We start from the raw sequence: 19,666 nt of genomic DNA on the forward strand, positions 1-19,666 counted from the left end.
TTGAATTATAAATAAAAGTTATTCTTAGGGACTCCCTCCCCAGTGCTAACTTAAATCGATTTTTTATATCATAACATGAGTTATGCGTGTCAAGCCACAATACTAGATAGAAATCTTAATAAACAAAATGAAATTTCAAATCATATATAAATAAAATTACAAAACCAACATGATTCATAGTAACATTTAATTTAATGCGACAGATGGTTTTGTTTTGCTGAAACCTAGTGTCTACTTGACAAATGAAATGACGCTGGCGGCTGGGCCGTGGGTTCTTGCCCTGGGCTTGCTGCCACTGCTGAGCGCAATGGGAAGACTCGGTTCCCCACGGCTTTTGGATTTTGATCAACTGTGATACTGTCATTCATACAGCAGGCACATCGTTTGGCCTTCACTTGGCATGAATGAATCATTTAGGCCTCCTTTTATTCTTTTCTCATTAAGACATAAACCATGGAATCATATGCATAAACTCAGCCATAGGCACCAAAATCCAATGACTATTAGATTAGACAATCTTGGTTAGAAAGTGAGTATCCAGATGACTCAATAATTTTCTATTATATTTGAAAGATATTTATAAAATCATATAATTTTATTATATATTATGTATTTAAAATTTCATATAGTATAGTTACATATATGTATACATATACATATAATTAATATGTATGATTTATAATTTATATAATTATGTTTGTAGATGTATTATTTTTATATATAACATGGTATGATTTTATATACGTGAACATAAATAGTATGTATTATAGTATATATGTATAGATTACATGTGTTTAACTTATATGTGTATATAATTATGTCTATATGTGTATACTGTATGTGTTTATAATTATATTATGATTTTAAATATGTAAATATGAATATAGAAGTATATATAAATTTTATATTTATGCATTTATATAAAACAGAGAGCTTATTGATACTTGAACCCATGTCTGAAATTGTCAGTGTAAAAATAAGCAGCAATAGAAAGCACTGGAAGATGTTAGTCAGTGAGTGGTTCATAAAAGCCAACCTGAAGAGTGAGATCAAATTTACAAATTTTATCTTTGGAAAAATTAGAAAAATGAGGACCATGAAGATAGATTTCTGTTGAAATGATTTGCTATACTTTCTGGGCAGGGAAGGCCTTTTATTCTGAAATCATTTGCTTCCTAACTTTTTTGGCAATGACACATCCTTTCAGTTGTAAGATGGGAGCACAGAGTAGTTTCTTTAAAGAAGCATCATCACTGCTTTAAAGAGTTTGAAGCCCACTCTGAATTGTTCCAGTTCAGCCTGACAGCTCGGTCTCACTTCAGTGAAGTTAAAGAACCTGGACAACTGTAGGATTTTCACCAAATCTAACATTGATTCCTAGCGCACTGCTGCCAATCCTAAATTACTTCCTCTCCCTAGGTCTGGGGTTCCTTACCGGTAAAGTGGAACCCCTTGAGCAACCTCGTGGGATTGCGGTAGGATTCAGTGAGAGGGCATGTGGTATTAACGTCTCTACATGGAGCAGCAACTCAAAGAGTTTGGGCGGTCCTCCTCTCCATGTTTTTAAATAAGCACAAAAAAAAAATCTGGTTAAAAATTGGTCACTGAACTTCACCTTGACAAATCCCGGATCTAGAAGATTGTATCTGTGACTGTACTGGAACTCTCACCTTCTGGTCCAAGTTCAAGTACTCTCAGGTTCCCCATCTGAACACCTCAATGCTTCTGCCCCCCTCCCCCTTTCTTCCACCTACATTCCAGATGCTTTCTGAAATGTGATTACTCTTTTCAGTTCTGGTGATTTTCTTAGCTGATCTAAGTCAAGAATTGTGTTAAGAAGGTCGGTTGGTAGTACTAATTTACAGGTGTGAATGGTTACTCCACAGTACTTAGTGCTTGATAGAGTAGATTTTCAACATTATTTTTGTTAAATGAATTACCAATTTAATGAATTGAGCCATTATGAGAGGGAGAGCTGTTTAAAAAAAAAAAGAAGAAGGAAGAATTTTAATCAATGTTGATCTCTATCTTGGGACATTTTGGACATTAAAATTAAATACAGATCTTCAGGGGCACCTGGGTGGCTCAGTCGTTAAGCGTCTGCCTTTGGCTCAGGTCATGATCCCGGGGTCCTGGGATCGAGCCCCACGTCGGGCTCCCTGCTCCGCGGGAGGCCTGCTTCTCCCTCTCCCTCTCCCCCTGCTTGTGTTCCCTCTCTCACTGTGTCTCTCTCTGTCAAATAAATAAATAAAATCTTTAAAAAAAAAAAAATTAAATACAGATCTTCAGACATAGGTGAGTGAAATAATTTGAAGTCGAGGATTCTCTCACGGTCCCTACCAAGAAGTAGGGAATCAGAGAACCTGAGTCTCCCCCGGGTACCTGGGACATTTTTCACACATTTCTGCACAGCCACTTCCTCTTCCTCACTTGTTGGATCACAGAAGTGTTCATACATGGGTTTCTGTACAAGTTCCTCTGTTCTTGCAACAAACCTAGCCCTTGTCTTGATTGCTCTTCTCCACAAATCCCATCATGACCTCCAGGCTCAGAATCCCTTGGTGGCTCTTGATTGTTCTTGTGATGAAGTCTGAGCCCCTCCGTGTGGTACATAAGACCCTTCAACATCTAGTTTTCTGCCCATCTCTCTATCCCCTGTCTTGTTCCACACCCTTCCCACACATAAGGACGTCCCAGTATTCCAGCTATCTGGAATGAATGGCAAGAATTTTGTAATTCTCTGACTGGTTTTCTTTTCCCCCTTGCCAGCAATGTCCTTCACACTTTGTCTAATGAACTCCCAATTAATCTGAAAGACTTAGCTTAGGCACCTCCTCCACCATAGGCAGAGGAAGTGCCTAAACTCTTCCCTCAAAGATGTCCATGCCCTAAACCCTGGTACCTGTGAATATGTTACCTGCCAAGAGGGACTTTGCAGATATAATTTACATTACAGACTGTAAAATAGGGGTATTGACCAGCATTATCCGGGGGGGGGGGGCCCACTGTAATCACAAGGACTCTTAAAAGCAGATAACTTTCTCTGACTGGAGGCAGAAGAGAGATGCAGCAGAGGGGAGTTGCGGAGACTCCAAGCATGAGAGAGACTTGAGCTCCCAATCCTGCTGGCAGGCTACAGGAAATCTTGAGAAGAAATGGAGTACTGTCTGGAAACAAAGACCAGATCCTGGTTGCCAGCCAGCAAAAGAGGGCCATCTTCAGTCTGATAACCACAAAAAACTGAATTTGGCCAACAATTGGATTGAATTTAAAAGCGATTCATCCCCAAAACTTCCAGAAAAGAACACTGCCCTGCTGACACCTTGATTTTGGCCTCTGAGACTCTAAGATGAGAACCAGCTGAGCCCAGGGGGACTTTCAAGCTACAGAACTGGAAGATAATAAATGGATGTTGTTTTAAGATGATAAATTTGAGGTAATCTGTGATGACAGCAATAAAAACATAATAAATCTTCTTCCAGAAAGTCTTTCCCCAAATCTCCTATAGCTACCCCAAGTCTATGTTACATGTCTCACCTAGGTTTCTGTGGTTTCCATGTGTTCCTCTTCAAGAACCTGGCCCACCCTGCTGCATTTTTCTGTTTACTTGGTTGTCTCTTCCACTACATTTTTGAGTGGCCTGAAAGCAGGGGCCATATTTTTCAGATTTACATCATTAGCACATACACAATGGCTGCTCAATGATTGTTTGCCAAGTGAATAAATAAAGTAGATGTTCAATTCGTTCAACAGATATTTGTTGAGCACCTACTATGGGCCAGGAATTATTTAACCAACTGAGCCACCCAGGCGCCCTGGGCCAGGAATTATTTAAATGCCAGAGTTACAAAAACAAACAAGAAAAGAAAAATCAAAGAGTGATTAGAGGAGGCAAACAATAAATGTGAAAATGAAGAAATGAATAATTCCTGACAGTGATCATTTCTAATAAGAATATAAAATAAAATAATGGGATAGAGTTATAGGGTGGGAGACAGGCTACCTTAGCTAGAATGATCAGGGAAGGTCTCTATGAAGGGACCTTGTGCTGAGGTATGAGTGACAAGGAAGCAGCATGTGATGGTCTGAAGGAAGGAGTGTCCCAGGCAGCTAATACTGAGAACACCCTGTGGGAGCAAAGTCTTTCAGGAAGAAAGCACAGAAGATGAGCCAAGAGACTTAGATGGAGTCCAGAGCTTTGCAAACCATAAGGGAAAGGTTTTAGACCATATTCTAATCCAATGGGAAGCCTTTGGAGGAGTTTAATTTACATGATCAAACTTATGATTTTAATATGAAGAGTGTGGGGAAAGGCGGGAGCTAGAAGACCCCTCCATCCAAGTAAGAGCTGGAGGAGGCTTGGGCTAGCATTGTAGCCATGGGGATGGAGAGAAGGGGTCAGACAGGAAGTATGTTTGCTGATGGATTAAATGAGGATATGAAGATTGAGAAGTACGAAAGATGACCTCTAGATTTTTGGCCTAATCAACCAGGGGCGGGGGGTAGGGATGGGGAGACTAACCAGATTTGGGAAGGAATGGAAGAGAATCAAGAATTTTTCACCGGACATGGTTGAGAATGACAATTGGTCATCCTAGGGGAAATCTCAAAGACAAATGGATATATTAGTCCAGAATTCATTGGTCAGAATTCACTTTGAGCTGGAGATATAAACATGGGATTAATAGCATATCCATGGTGTTTAATGCCATCAGATAGGAGGATATCATCTAGGCAGTGTTAGTAGAGGGGGTAGGAGTTAAGGACTGAGGTCTGGGATGTTATAGCATCTAGAATAGAAGAAGGGGAGAAATGTAGACATAAGATGGAGAAATAATAAAGTGAAAGGAAAGGGAGAGTGTGATGTCCCCAAAACCTACAGAAAAAAAGTGCTTCACAAAATAAAGTGATCAGTTGTATTATATACTGTACCATCAAGAAGTCCTAAATATGAAAAATTAAAGAGAATCGGCCACAGAACTTGGGAAGAGATAAAAAAGTATCTTTTGATTTTAATGTAATAATGTTCTGATCCAGGTCTCTTCACTAGCCCCATTCAATTAATTCAGTTCAATTCAAGAAACTTTAGTTTTTTAAAATACTGTGCTAGGCAGTGTGGGGGATGAAAAGGTGACCAAAACAGAACTTTTTTCCTCAAAGAACTTACAGATCAATTGAAGATACAGACTTATCAGAAGCTAACAGTGTGATATAAAACATGGTAATTAAGCAATTAATTCTGAAAGAGAGGAACAGAGAGAATAGGGAAGTCTTTAGGGAGAAAAACATTTCAGCTGAGTCTTAATTAGTAGTAGTATTTCAGCCAGCTGAAAGAAAGGAGAGGGTTTTTGTTGGGGTTTTTTGGTTTTTTTGCTTGTTTGTTTGTTTTGTGTTTTCTAATCGACAAAATAGAGATAATGTAGATAAGGCATAAAAGTTTCTAAGCTAGAGTGATGACATTGGGAACAGGAAGGAGGAAGAACGTGAGAGATGATGCCATCGATGGCCGTTGTTTATATCCACACTTCGATGGGGCATCATCTTCCCCATTTTACAGAGAAGGAAACTAAAGCACAAATTATCCAAGAAAAACAGTCTGAAAATGAACACAGTAACTAGATTGAATTGTCAAAGAATGTCAAAGACTTCAACATCACCACAATACACACCATCAGTGCACACTAAGAATGGAAAGTAGATGCCTCTGATATGATTGCAACTGGGAAACTCTTCCAACTACCTCAAACTGAGGTCCAAGACACTTCTTTGAGTCATAATATTGAAGCTGTTGTTCAACCAGAGCTCTACAGTATCTAATGGATAATATTGAGGACCTCCATAAGGAACAGGTGGAAGACTTTTTTTTTTTTTTTGGAGTTGAGGAGAACAATTTCAAGGCACATCGCGTATCTATGGCATGTGGTATTACAGAAGTAGTTGCACAAAACAATTTAGCCTGAGTGAGGATGGCCCAGGGTGATCTCTTTTAAAACTCAAGTGCATCACTGACCATCCATTCCATAAACATGGATAGACTGAGGCCTTGAATTTCAAATGGCCATGCTGGGAGACGAGGCATTTAATAGAGGAGCTAGAAAATGAAAGTCTGGTCTCTTATGTCCCTGGAGGCACCTCTGCAAACGGTAAATCTCTTTGTTAGAGAACAACATGGTAATATTTGGAAGGAGTTGAGATAGCAGCAAACAGGAAGCCTGGTTCAGCCTCACAAGGGCCTTATAGACCTTATTTTATAGAAGATTAGGGATGAGTGGTTTTAAATCAGGCAAGTCAATGGTCCTTTTAGCAGAGAATTTTTATGCCATTTTTGGACTTCATAAATGATGAGACTTCAAAACAAGCATTTGTTCACATGCCTTTTCCAAATAAGAACAATCAGTTTAGGCTTAACATCTGGGGAAGATGGAGACTTTTTTGTGTGTGTGTGTGAGATCCTATTTAATTTAACTCTCTGTCCGTGATAAATCTGACGCTGCGCTTGAAAATAACCCATAGAAGTGATAGAGGAAGGAGCTGAAATTCTCCTACCTGAATAACATGATTATACAACGCTATCTCCATCACCTCCATGTGCTGTTTTAAAGACTTCCTCTTGTACAGACAGCAACACAGCCAGCTTGAGATGCTAAGTGATATTTAACCCTTGGCATTTTCTTATTGGTATTTGATTTTTGTGATAAGTAGGTCTTTTTTCTCTCAACGAGAACTGATTGACACTTATGTTCCCCCTAATGCAGTAGTAAAAGATTTAATAGAAGTGGAACATGGTTGCTACAGTATATTTTCAGGCACTAAAGTTCAAGCAAAATGGAATAAGGGCCAGGTGGTGGTGTCTACAAACTGTGCCGATATCTCCATCAACAGATGTTTAATGTACTTAGAGTTATTCTCCACATCCTACTGTTGCTAATACATTTCCTCCCATACCTCCTCTCAACACAAAAATTTTGAGAGGAAAGGAAACATTAATAACCCCAAAGTGTTTAATTTTAAGGGATATTTAAATCTTAATACTGGTCATAAGGTGACCTATTTGACCACCGGATGGCTTATTGCAGGCTCCAATAATTTTGTTGCCATCATTAGTAGAAGTTGTTAACCAAGGGAAAGCTTAAAAATGTATAGGTCTTCTCCTTTATTTACCCTTGGGTTGCACACTGCTTTGAAGTTATTTTTTGATGGATCAGAAATGTAGAGGTGTTACAGAGTGATGTTTTAGCCTCGGATGCAGGTGAGGCCAGCCACCTGCTTCACCATGTGTGAGGAGGGTGCTGGCCTGCCAGGGAGAACCCCTGCTTTTTGTCCGGAGTTTTCAGTTCTATGATCAGTCCATCAAGTCAGGTAACCAAGATGGAGTAGACAATTTTAGAGAGTCCCAAGTCAATTATCAGGGCATGCATTTATTCTTTTACTACAGTGGGAAAAAAAGAATGAAGAGGTGACTCCCAGCTGGTGCAGCACCGTCCGTGAATACCTTGGGAGGTTTATTTATGTGATTATCCAGGCTCCAGGTTGCTAGACACAGAGAACAGGGGCCTGCAGGGACGGGGGAGGAGGGGGCTGATGAGCTAAAGGGACAGAAGAGATGCTGTGAGAGAGGAAGGTAAGCAGGCAGGATAGTTTGGGAGCATGTGGGGGTGGCCTTATAAAAGGTTCCTAGAGCAATTTGAAGGGAATGTGGCAAGGGAGGGAGTGGACAAATGTGAGCCAGCCCACAGAGGAGTCCTCTACCCAGGCAGCTGCGTGGACAGATCCTCGTTGTCATGTACCCCATCCTTGTTTCTCCATTTCATCTCCTTTATTTCTTTTCCTCACCTGATCAGATTGTCAAGATTTTCCATTTTTAGTATTTTTATATGGAGGAAGAGGCCTAAACATAATACCTCAGGCTCATGAAAGTCATGGTGCAGCCGTGCTTGAGCATTCCCATTTGACAAATTTTAATCTGTTCTATAATTTAAAGTCTTCTCAAGGTAGGTTAGATATAATTTGGTTCATTGGTAAATGAGCACAAGAAGAGAAAAGGCATCTTAAAACAAAATGATAGCATCTGGGTTTTCTATAACATTTGTTTTAAGTTAGATGTCAACAACAATAGAAAGAATAACTTCCTCTCTAAAATTAGACTGAAAAGGAAGCACCATAGGGTGGTTGAAAGAGCTTTGGAAAGGAAGCCAAGATGCCATCTCTGGTTTGTTACTGATGAGGCCTTAAACAGTTATGAAAGATTGGGAAGGTCACCCCAACCTATGTGGTCATCGGTGCAATTCAATGACCACTGCTGTCCTTTCTAAAGTGGAAAATGTCTCCCGATCTTAATCATTAGGTTTTGTTTCTGCTTGAAGGAATGCCCACTGACATTTCTGCTTATAACCAAGAACAAAGGACAGGTTAAAGTAGAAGCAAAATTGAGTAACATGAATTCTTGTTCTAATGCAGATTAAAATTATAGAAGGGCTCTGTTTTATGTGAGATCCTATTTCTATTTAGTAACTACATTAGCAATTATAATTTAAAATATTTTCAATGTAGTCTAGACATGATTTGTCTAATTAAGGCATGAACTTGAGAAAAGACATCTTAAAATGAAGCAACAGGATTTGGTCTTTCCATAATAATTTAATTCCACAATATGAAAAATATCAACAATTGGCTTGGCAGGAGAGGCTGTTCCCTTGAGAAGCGAGGGATGTGCTGACTCCGAATAATGAATTTTTCTAATGACGAAAGGCGCAGAGCAGAAGTAGAAGACCAAACAGAGTGGAAGACAAAGATATTAAAACAAAGTAGTATTTGAAGAGATTACAATATGATTTAGCTCAAACCATATATAATAGTTCTAAAACCAGTGATGTGGCAATAGCCAAAGTGTGGAAGGAGCCAAGATGTCCATCGATAGATGAATGGATAAAGAAGATGTGATATATATATACAATGGAATATTATGCAGCCATCAAAAGGAATGAGATCTTGCCATTTGCAATGACGTGGTTGGAACTGGAGGGTGTTATGCTGAGCGAAATAAGTCAATCAGAGAAAGACATGTATCATATGACCTCACTGATATGAGGAATTCTTAATCTCAGGAAACAAACTGAGGGTTGCTGGAGTGGGGGGTGGGGTGGGAGGGATGGGGTGGCTGGGTGATAGACACTGGGGAGGGTATGTGCTATGGTGAGCGCTGTGAATTGTGCAAGACTGTTGAATCACAGATCTGTACCTCTGAAACAAATAATGCAATATATGTTAAGAAAAAAAAAAAAGAAGAAGAAGAAGATAGCAGGAGGGGAAGAATGAAGGGGGGGAAACCAGAGGGGGAGACGAACCATGAGAGACGATGGACTCTGAAAAACCAACTGAAGGTTCTAGAGGTGAGGGGGGTGGGGAGATGGGTTAGCCTGGTGATGGGTATTAAAGAGGGCACGTTCTGCATGGAGCACTGGGTGTTATGCACAAACAATGAATCATGGAACATTCCTACATCAAAAACTAATGATGTAATGTATGGTGATTAACATAACAATAAAAAATAAGAAAAATAAAAACAGTGATGTGAAATATAATGGGAAAACACGATTGAAATATAAAAAAAGAATCTTTTCTAACACTTTTAACTCATGTCAATGAGACAGAATTCATAGGTTACATATTCTCTTTTTTCACTTACCTTTTTCTGATTGTAATATCCTTGAAAAATACAGAAAATATAAAGAAAAAACACCCTAAACCCAAATCATAGTAACAGTATTTACATCTGGTGTATTTCTTTTCAGATATAACATTTAAAAATAAAATTTGGGTCATGCTTTATAAATGGTTTTATATACTTCTTTTCCTTATTGGTTTTCATGACTATTTCCCCACAAGATCAAACAGTATTTAAAAACCTGGTTTTAAGTGGGCCTACAGCATTTGTTGTCTGGATGAAATCATTCCCCTATTGTTGTAAAAATGTCACTATTTGGGGCACCTGGCTGGCTCGGTCACGGTCACGGTCTCCGGGTTGTGAGATCGAGCCCCGCATCAGGCTCCATGCTCAGCATGAAGTCTGCTTGAGACTGTCTCTCCCTCTCTCTCTGCCTCCCCCCCCCAGCTCGTGTGCTCCCTCTCTCTCTAAAATAAATTAATAAATCTTTAAAAAATAAAAGTCACTACTCATCACCACATGGTATTGGGCAGTTAGAAGCAACAGACTCAATATTCACATAGCAGCATGAACAGATCTTAATCCTAAGTGGGAAAAAAGTAGGAAACACAGTAAGGTATATAACATAAAACCATTCATATAAGTAAAAACATGTGCATTCAAAACAACAGTGCACAGTGTACAAGATCAGGGCTCAGCACACACACTCATTCTGTAATACAGCCTCAGCCGCACTGACTAACGGTGAACATATTGTACCCACTGTGACTTACGGTTCCACTCCTGGGCAAAGACCTGACAGAGCTGTGGACATATGTTCACCAAAAGATGAACCAGAAGGTTCTCAGCAACACCATCAGCAAGTGCAAAACCAGAACCTACACAAATCCCAACAACAGAATGGAAATGAACAGTGAATAGTCACAAACTGGGATGTTATAGAGCAGTAAGAATAAACAACCTTCACTTGCACACAAAAACATGAATGAATCTTAAAAACACAATGTTGAGCTAAAGAAGCCAGATATGCAGGAGTGCAAATGGTATGGTCCTGTTTATAGAATGTACAAAACAAGCAAAAGTAATCTCTCCTGCTATGTCAGGAGAGAGGCTCCCCTTGGCCGACAGTGACTAGAAGGTGCCCAAGAAATGCTTGTGGGGTGCTGGCCACATCTGCCCCTTGATCCCGGGGCCGATGGCACAGCTGTGTTCAGACTGTGAAAAATCGACAAGCTACACACTGAGGATAAGTGGAACTGTCTATACTTTCATGATATTGCAGTACAGAAGTTTTTTTTTTAAGTTCTACATTAAATACATTAGAGTGGTTGCCTATCGAGGAGGAAACGAAAGAATGAATGAATCAACTTTTTTTTTAATCAACTTTAAATGTATGGTTTTCAAGAACTTATTGCTGAGGAATAACAAAGAATTTCTTAGTTTTATTATGGGTTTTAGAAGAGTAGGTTGTTCACTTTTTGCTTCAGGGCTTTTTAGAAAACAAAGTCTTGTTACTAATAATTTGGGTAATTAAATCTTAACACTTCTCCAAAAGTGAAATTAAAAGTGGTAATTATGATTCAGAAAGCAACTTCCTTTGCCTTAATGTAATGTTTTAAAAATTGCACCTTTTTAGTCATTTTCATTTTTAGAACATAGTATTTATTTCCCTTTACCTTTTCTTTTCTCCACATTTTAACCTCAACACCAACCTTTCCAAATGTTATTGAACATCATCACAGGCACTTCCTGCTGGAATGGGGCATTTTTCCTTCCCGAACAACCTAAACAGATTAGAAATCACAAAATGCTTCTGATTTTAATTCCCTGAAGAGAGTTGCTAGAAGAGTTGTTTCAGGTTATCCTGGTGACATTTATTAAAATCAGAAGGTGCAGAGATAAGACCATCAGAAATGTTTATCTTATTTAACTATTTAGATCCTCCCACACCTGCTTAGCTCAGTGACCCTAACTAGCCTATAACTGCCTATATTAAATGTTTAGTGGGTATGAGGCAAGAACATATCAGCTGAAGCAAAATGCATGTGGTTTTCTTTTACATCAGTTTTTTGTGGATGGTTCTAATTCTGTTTCATGGATAAAATGAAAAGAATTTCACTAATTGAGTCACTTATTATATGAGTGTATTGCTAGGCATGTAGGAAAGCTTTCGCCAGGCACTCTAATTTTTTTTTTCAGTAGTATAACTGTAATTGGAATCAAAATTTAATCCACAAGTAATTTTTTGTCTCCTCCAACTCTTTCAGTTTTGGAAAAAAGATGATAACTTTTATAAAGAAGGTCAACTTAAATTTTGCCCTCTCATGTGACTTTTTTAAAAAGCAACTTTACAAAATTTATCTAGCAATTGAATCATTTCTTAGCATGTGATTGCTTTTTCTTTTAGTTTTAAGCAAAACTGACAATTTAATGTTGGACATGTGACTTACGAACATATAATTTCAGAATGACGTCCTTTTTTAATGAACTGCAAACTCATCCCTGCTACAAACTCCTTCGCTGCATCCTTATTTTTTTCTAATTGCTCATTTTTGCTAAAATTGCACACTGTGTCATGACATTGGGTTGCAGTAGACCTCCTCAGGTCTTGTGTATGTGCATCTATCGCATAGGGAAATAGACACACATGTATATAACTCTTCGTTCTTGAGGACATGCAAGGAGTAGGAACACAGAATCATGTGCTGTGTGGTTTACTGAAGCCCCATGGAAAACCCTACTGCAGTAGCTATGCAAAGTTCTGGTTAAACATTGTCCTAGCGTTTGCACTGCTCCGTCTGTTGTTTTTACGCCAGACTCAGCCCAGGTCGGAGGCAGTATTGACTTTGTAATTAAACCATTTTACCTTCAGAATTTTGTAATCACTGCATTTAAAGCCATCTGTTGTGGTAAGAGGGTAAACTCTTTTTCCTTTCTACCTTGAAAGAAAAAAATCTACAGTCGCCTTTTTTTTTTTTTAACTTTCAGAGTCCTGATTTTAGGGCCTTAATCTGGTAACATATCCTTAGAAAAAAATGGAAGAAATCCTCTCTGAGTGATAGAAAAGGAAGCCTGTCCTAGAATTCACAGTAAATACAGACAAAATACCTGCTCATTTTTTCCAGGGGTCTATTGTTTCCTCCTGCACAGGCAGAGCTACTGTAAATTTATTAGAGGGGCCATGGGGTGATATTAAAGACAGGTTTTGACATATTTCATGGTGTTGGAACTTTTCTTCGCTAACTTGCCATGATATTGTCAGGACGGTAAGAGTGTGCCTTTGCCGTGGGTAGCGTGGTTCTTATTACAGTGAGGAAGGAGGGCTCATGACACAAGCAGAATGTTCAGGGAAGGGGAAAATACTTTTTAAGTAAGTGGCTTATGAAATGTATTGTCTTTGTAGCGATGTAGAAGCTCCAGGCCTGGCCTTTCTCTTCCCCCAAAGAAGAGGCAGAAGCGTGGCCTAGTATGCGCCTCTGTTAAACCTCTTTTTAAAGGGCCTGAAATGAATCCCATCCCTCACACCCACACGTGCGTAGTGTCTGAACTACCATAAATCGCACCTTTTGCATTGAGGAAATGTAGCAAAAAGGGTTTGAAAGTACGACCTTTAGAGTTGGAACAGGGCCCAAGTCATGGCCGTATCACTTTTTAGCTTGTGGTCGTGGGGAAGTCACTCAACCTCCCTAACCTGAGGTCCCGTCATCTATAAAATAGTGAAAATAGAAGTATTTCTGTCACGGGGTTGCTGTGGGGTTTTTATAAGACAATGTGGTAAAATGCCTCGCACAGTGCCGGCCGTGTGGAAAGCACAGAGAAAATCTGTCTGTCTCAATCAATTTCACCTCTAAGTTGCAGTGTAGCTCATCAGTCAAAATACCTGGATTTGTGGTTTAATAGTGGACCGTAAAAGCAATTTCATAGTTCTCTTTGGCTGACATCTATTATGTATGTCCACCTGGGGAGAGAAACAAAACAGGGAAATAACTGCCAACTATCATAATTCATTATTAATTGAATAGTTCTTCCCCGCCCCCAAATAATTTGGAGACTGAGCAAAAAGTCCAATTCAGAGATTCCCCTTAACTGGCCCACGGCAAGCCAGCAATTGTTGACTATCACTTGGGACTGGGGTGCGATGGGGGAAGGAACAGGGCACAGTGTCAATCCCAGGCAGAACGGTATTGTCTCAGATAAGCTTTAACCTCATGATGCCTGGCTTTAACTCAACCCTGTTGCGTACTAGATACGTGACTTTGGGGAACCCACCTAATGTCTCCAGTGTCTAGTTTCCTCATTTGTAAAGTGGAGAGAACAGAAGTACCTATCTCAAAGAGCTAATGCGCAGATTTACTAAGGTAATGCCTATAACCGGTTTAGCACCATGCGTGCCACACGGCAGACACTCAGTAGATTTATTTTGTATTTATTTTTATTACAAGAGCACCATAATAAATATGTGATGACTGCCTACTGAACATCAGTTCCTACTGACGTCATGAAGGTTTAGAAATAGTTAAGAGTATCCAATTTCTCTTATAAATTTACTCATCCTCTGCCAAACTCAAGGATTATTTTTTTCCTTTATAGAGTTATCGTGACCATATTAATAAGAGCTATTATTAAAACCATGCTGGGGCTCCTGGGTGGCTCAGTTGTTAAGCGTCTGCCTTCGGTTCAGGTCATGATCCAGGGTCCTGGGATCGAGCCCCGCATCGGGCTCCCTGCTCAGCGGGAAGGCTGCTTCTCCCTCTCCCACTCCCCCTGCTTGTGTTCCCTCTCTCGCTGTGCCTCTCTGTCAAATAAATAAATAAAATCTTAAAAAAAAAAAAATGCTTATGTCAGACAACCAATAGGTCAATGATCCTTTTTACCCTGGAATGGAAGATGAGTAATTTACCTTTAGCAACACATAAAAATTACTAGGCACATAAAAAGTACTTAAGGAGTGTGCATTCAGTTGAGTGTATCAATAACATAGTTGACCCTTGAAACCATGGATGTGAGAAAATGTTTATAGGATGGTTCTGATTACAAATGATATAAAAAGACAAGCAAAAACTTCATAAAAATGTATCCTATTGATGTTTAGGAAAACAAGATATGCATAATTTTATGATGCTCATAATACAAAACAATTCTGGTACCTATAAAAAGTACTATATAAACTGATAATCCAGTGGTACATTAGGATATGTAACTGTTCTAATTGGTAGAAAACTTTAGAAAATTTATGAAAAAAAATAAAAGTATGTACACTTCAAAAGAAACTAAAGCTAAGATGAGGAAAAGTATTTCTAAGAAATGGGAATTATTTTGGCAACTGCCGGGATTTCTAGCTGTTTGAACATTCCGTGGATTAAAAAAAAACCCTGACATTCCACAATCAGTTCATAAAGCAATAACTTCTAGAACTCTGAACATCAAAGAATTTCTATCTTCCTTAAAACTCAATCTGGTTTACAATCCCCACGAAGTAGGAAATTTCTCCTGGTTGAGAAATAGGTGCTTTCACGAACCAGTCACAGCTTAGCAACAGATCAGTGGTGCCCCCTTGAGCTGCGGACAAACTCCTTCTCTCTGAGCACAGGAGGTAGGGAGAGGTGGGATGGAAAACCTTGAAGTCTTTTGGAGGGAAAACTGTGTGTCCAACACAAATCACAGCTAAAGGATCGATTTGGCACTGCTTGGGGGAGTTACAAGTTTTCCTTCAGGCGTGTATGTGAATATATTAATAACATGCTATCATTAGCCTTTGTCCAGTTCAAATACTTTTCTTATTCTTATCAGCACAGATAAAATGAGGTAAACCAGATGTGAGAGAAAGCTCGGGAACCCATCAGCTGTGCATCAGCCACCCAATTGTTCTTCCGTGGCTGTGCTCTTCCTGCCAGTCAACCAGTCCCAAAGTCCACTGCTTTGATCTCAATCGGACTCTATTTGACAAAGCCAGTTGCAGATGCTCTTCATGGAGACAGCAGATTACAGACAATACCATGTGAAAGAAAAGCTATCTTCTAGCAGTGGATACACTGACAGCTATCTCTTTAATCAGGGATATGCTTGTTTCAAGGAGTCAGAGTAACGAAGCGGCCGTGGAATGGAAGGCATCTATTTAACCCAATTACAAAATCTCTCTGAGAAAGACCAAAGTCAGCAGCAACAACTAAGTAAAAATTGTATATGCCATAAAATCGTGGAAATTCATTTTCAAAAAGTGTCTAGAAAGACTGATGATCCCCCCAGACAGCTAAATATGCCCTACTTTGCCCCAAAACACATCCATTTTCAGCTGTTGCAAGTGAGCAACAGTAATAGAAGCAGATGATGGGGAGTTAACTTGCAGGCATGAGATATAAATCTTAAAAATCCATTTTGACCTTTACTATCCCCATGACTTAAGAGAGAGATCTTGATTTCACTTTGGCCAACAGCTACGGAAGGAAGAGTGTCACTTTAACAATTTAGTTCAAAGTAATCCTTACTACAGAATATAAGGCTTCAAGTTGTCAGAAAGTGCAAAGCCCTTTTCTTTGTAATTTGAAATTATACTATCAGAATTGAGCAAATGACTTTGTGGATGTCAAAAGAATGACCTTTGAGTTTAATCCTCCTGTTGAGGTGGGCACGTTGCACACTGCTCAAGTCCCTCCCCACCTCAGCAACGCTAGAATGTCAGATAAAATGGCATTGTGTTCATGCTAGACTTCAAAATCTTTGTCATTTTTAAGATTTTATTTATTTATTTGGCAGAGAGAGAGAGACAGCAAGAGAGGGAACACAAGCAGGGGGAGTGGGAGAAGGAAAAGCAGGCTTCCCACTGAGCAAGGTGCCCGATGTGGGGCTCCATCCCAGGACCCGGGGATCATGACCTTAGCCAAAGGCAGACGCTTAACCCACCGAGCCACCCAGGCGCCCCCAAAATCTTACTCTTTAATCTTTTAAAGTTAATGAATAAAACTGAAGCCCTTTCTCGGTTTCACTTCCCTTTAAAAACTGAAAGAAGATACACTTATCTTCAAGACACGAAATCTCATGCTCTGAGTGACGTCACTCTAGAGCTGACTTGATGCTGCTCCCCCACTCTTATCATTCCAGCCACTCCTCTTGTCATTCAAATTTGAGAGCTTCTCACATTCTAAGCTTCCTATTTATTTACCTCCACTGAACACATTCTCCAAAAACTTTTACTTGTCCAAATTAAGCAGTTACTGTTTTAATTCTGGTTTCAGCTGGAAAGGTACAAATAGTACGCTATATTTTCGTTTTCGTCTTGCCTTGGGCAATTGCAACAATATCTCTAAAATTTATTTTGTGCATATCTGTCATCAACCAATTATTCCTCTTGACTTGGGACCAATACAATGGGATAATGCAAAGAGTTTCTTTAAGAACAAGGCAAGTATTCAGGGTTTTTCTGTCTACCTATCTGGTTCATCAGGTTCAAACAGGGCTGCTCAGAGGCAGAATTGTCCAGAAAACATACTTTAGCCCCAGGCCACTAGCAAAATATTCAACATTTTTTATGAAAGCCACTGTAACTACACTTTAATTACCAACTCCTACATCTTGATAGTGTATACATTACAATACAAGATGTTTTATATTTTTTCTAATTACAAAGTAATCAACAAAATTTAATAAATATAAGAAATCATGAAACAGAAAGTCTCATATAATTTCCCCCACTCTGGAAAATCACTATCAACGAATTGAGGCCTAATTCCCTCCCCAACGTTTTCTTACTTATGGTTATACCCCCTGCCAAATGTATGCTTTCAAGAAAAGTGTGATATCGTGTATCCTAATTTGCAATCTGCTTCCCCACCCCCTACCACATGGAAAGGTTTTCATGAAGAGCACTAGGTTTTAAAACTCATTTTGGAGGGGAGGGAAAAACATCTCATTTTGTAGAGTCTTTGCTTTCAGAAATATCTAATGTCTCCAAATATCTACCAAAGGTGTTAAGCTCAAATGGACAGCAAGAAGATATTGCTCAGTGAATAGATTATCCTCCTTAAATGATAGCATTTCCAAAGGCTCAAAGAATATGGAGAATTCTAAGCATGACTTCTCATCCTTATTGCAGATGGGCAGACCGCAGCGGTGGTTGCGTGGATCCCCGGGAGAATCCGTACCCTACCAGGGATCCCTGTGAAGTCATGAGGAGTAACTGTTCTCTGGCTCTTTCCCTATTCTTTCTTTTCACCCTTCACCCTTTTCTTCTTTTTTCTATGTACATATAAGATGACATTTCTAATTTGAATTTGTTGCAGGATATTATCATTTCCATGACAGCAAGAGTAAAGGATTTATTGGGAGCCACTCTCATCCCATTTTCATGCTCTTTTTAAAAAGTGAAGAATTTGAACGCATGGAACGTGTCCTCAGAGACGATATGCAAATTCATATAAGAATATCTATCTTGTCTTACGTCTTCTTTCTGTTTCCCTTTTTTTCTTTCCTTTCTTTCTCTCACTGTGGTAACCAGGGCCTAAGGGCAACTGGAACATGTGGCCTTTTATTTGATCAAGGGTAATGATCAACCAGGCCCAGAGGAAGGTAGCCCCGCTTTCCTAGCTCACCTGTGAAATAGAATCTTCTTACGTGATCTCCAATTGTGAGTCCATCTGTGCCACCATTAAGAAGGAAAAATGTACAGAAATAAAGGGACCCGAACACAACAGGAATGAATATTTAGAGTTTATTTGAATATGCATATGTAGGGGCTGCCACTTGATGAATGGAAACGTGTCCTTTATCCCTTTCTGTGAATTAAAAGAGCCACAGATGGGTTGCTTTTGTTTTTTTCTTGCTTATTTTCATTTTCTTCTCTTGTATCATCATTTTTGTCTTGAATTTCATTTGTCTTTTTTTTTCTTTTTTAGATTTTAAGCTGAGGGCACAATTCTCAGGATTATTCCAAGAAACATTGAACCATGCAGTTATATGTTTGCTAATCATAGTTTCCAGAACAAATGGTCTTCATTTGTGAAGAAAGACAAAGTAGGGGAATTCATTCCTGGGCTTTCACAATATATGCTACCCTAATATGTTTCTTCCAGCACTTGAGGGAAATTTATACAGTATCTTGGAGTTCCTATGAATCCTATTTTTCAAATACAAGTCATTCAAAATTATGTTAATACATCAGATTTCCCAAGTTTCTGATGGAACAGCTTATTAAACACCACTGGGCTTCTAGGCCATTCTGATGCTACAAGCACCTTTCTTGCCCGTGTCTGATTCTAGATGCTATTTCTGGGGTGTAAGATTCAGATTTTAATTATTAGTACTGCTCTCTGTGCAGACAAGAACCAGAAAATAAAACGAAGCATACCTGCCAACGGGTGTTGGCTCTGGAAACCTCAGGTTACCACACCTCAGGGCAATAGTGCTTGGTGCTTAACAAGACTTGTTGATTGACATACCAATGACTTCAGAAAAGGCTTCTAGAGCTGCTAGTGGAAGGAAGTGATAGTTGGCTGTGGGATGAGGGCAGTGAATAAAGAACTGTCTTATCAGCTATGAGCTTCAGAAGGGAAAGATAGGGAAACAGAAACAAGAGAGGGTCATCGATAGAAAGTGAGATGATTAGGAATGAGAAGAAGACAAAACAAAGACATCGAGAAAAGTCATATGTCATCCTAACAAGACTGTTTTGATGGCACTATTTTCACATTATGACTATTCTAAATTTTATGTGCATTCATGAAATTAAAAAAACAAAGCATTAAATTTCCAGGTTAAAAGAACAACCACATTACAAGCATAGCAGGACACCTTCACCACACTTCTAACCCTCACTCTGTCCTCCAGGTCGCGCGTGGAGATGGAGGAGTGAGTCCGGAAGCTGGGCTGGGGGTCAGGAATGGTGTAAGGATATCTACTGTGTACTTTATAAAAAGCTGAAAGTTTAATATCCACCTCTAGATGAGCTTAAGTATGTCGATGGCATGTTATTCCTATATCAGAATTTCCTACTCCACCTAGGTACCAGGA

Source organism: Halichoerus grypus, chromosome 9 (assembly GCF_964656455.1).
Source record: "Halichoerus grypus chromosome 9, mHalGry1.hap1.1, whole genome shotgun sequence".
NCBI classification, from domain to species: Eukaryota; Metazoa; Chordata; class Mammalia; order Carnivora; family Phocidae; genus Halichoerus; species Halichoerus grypus.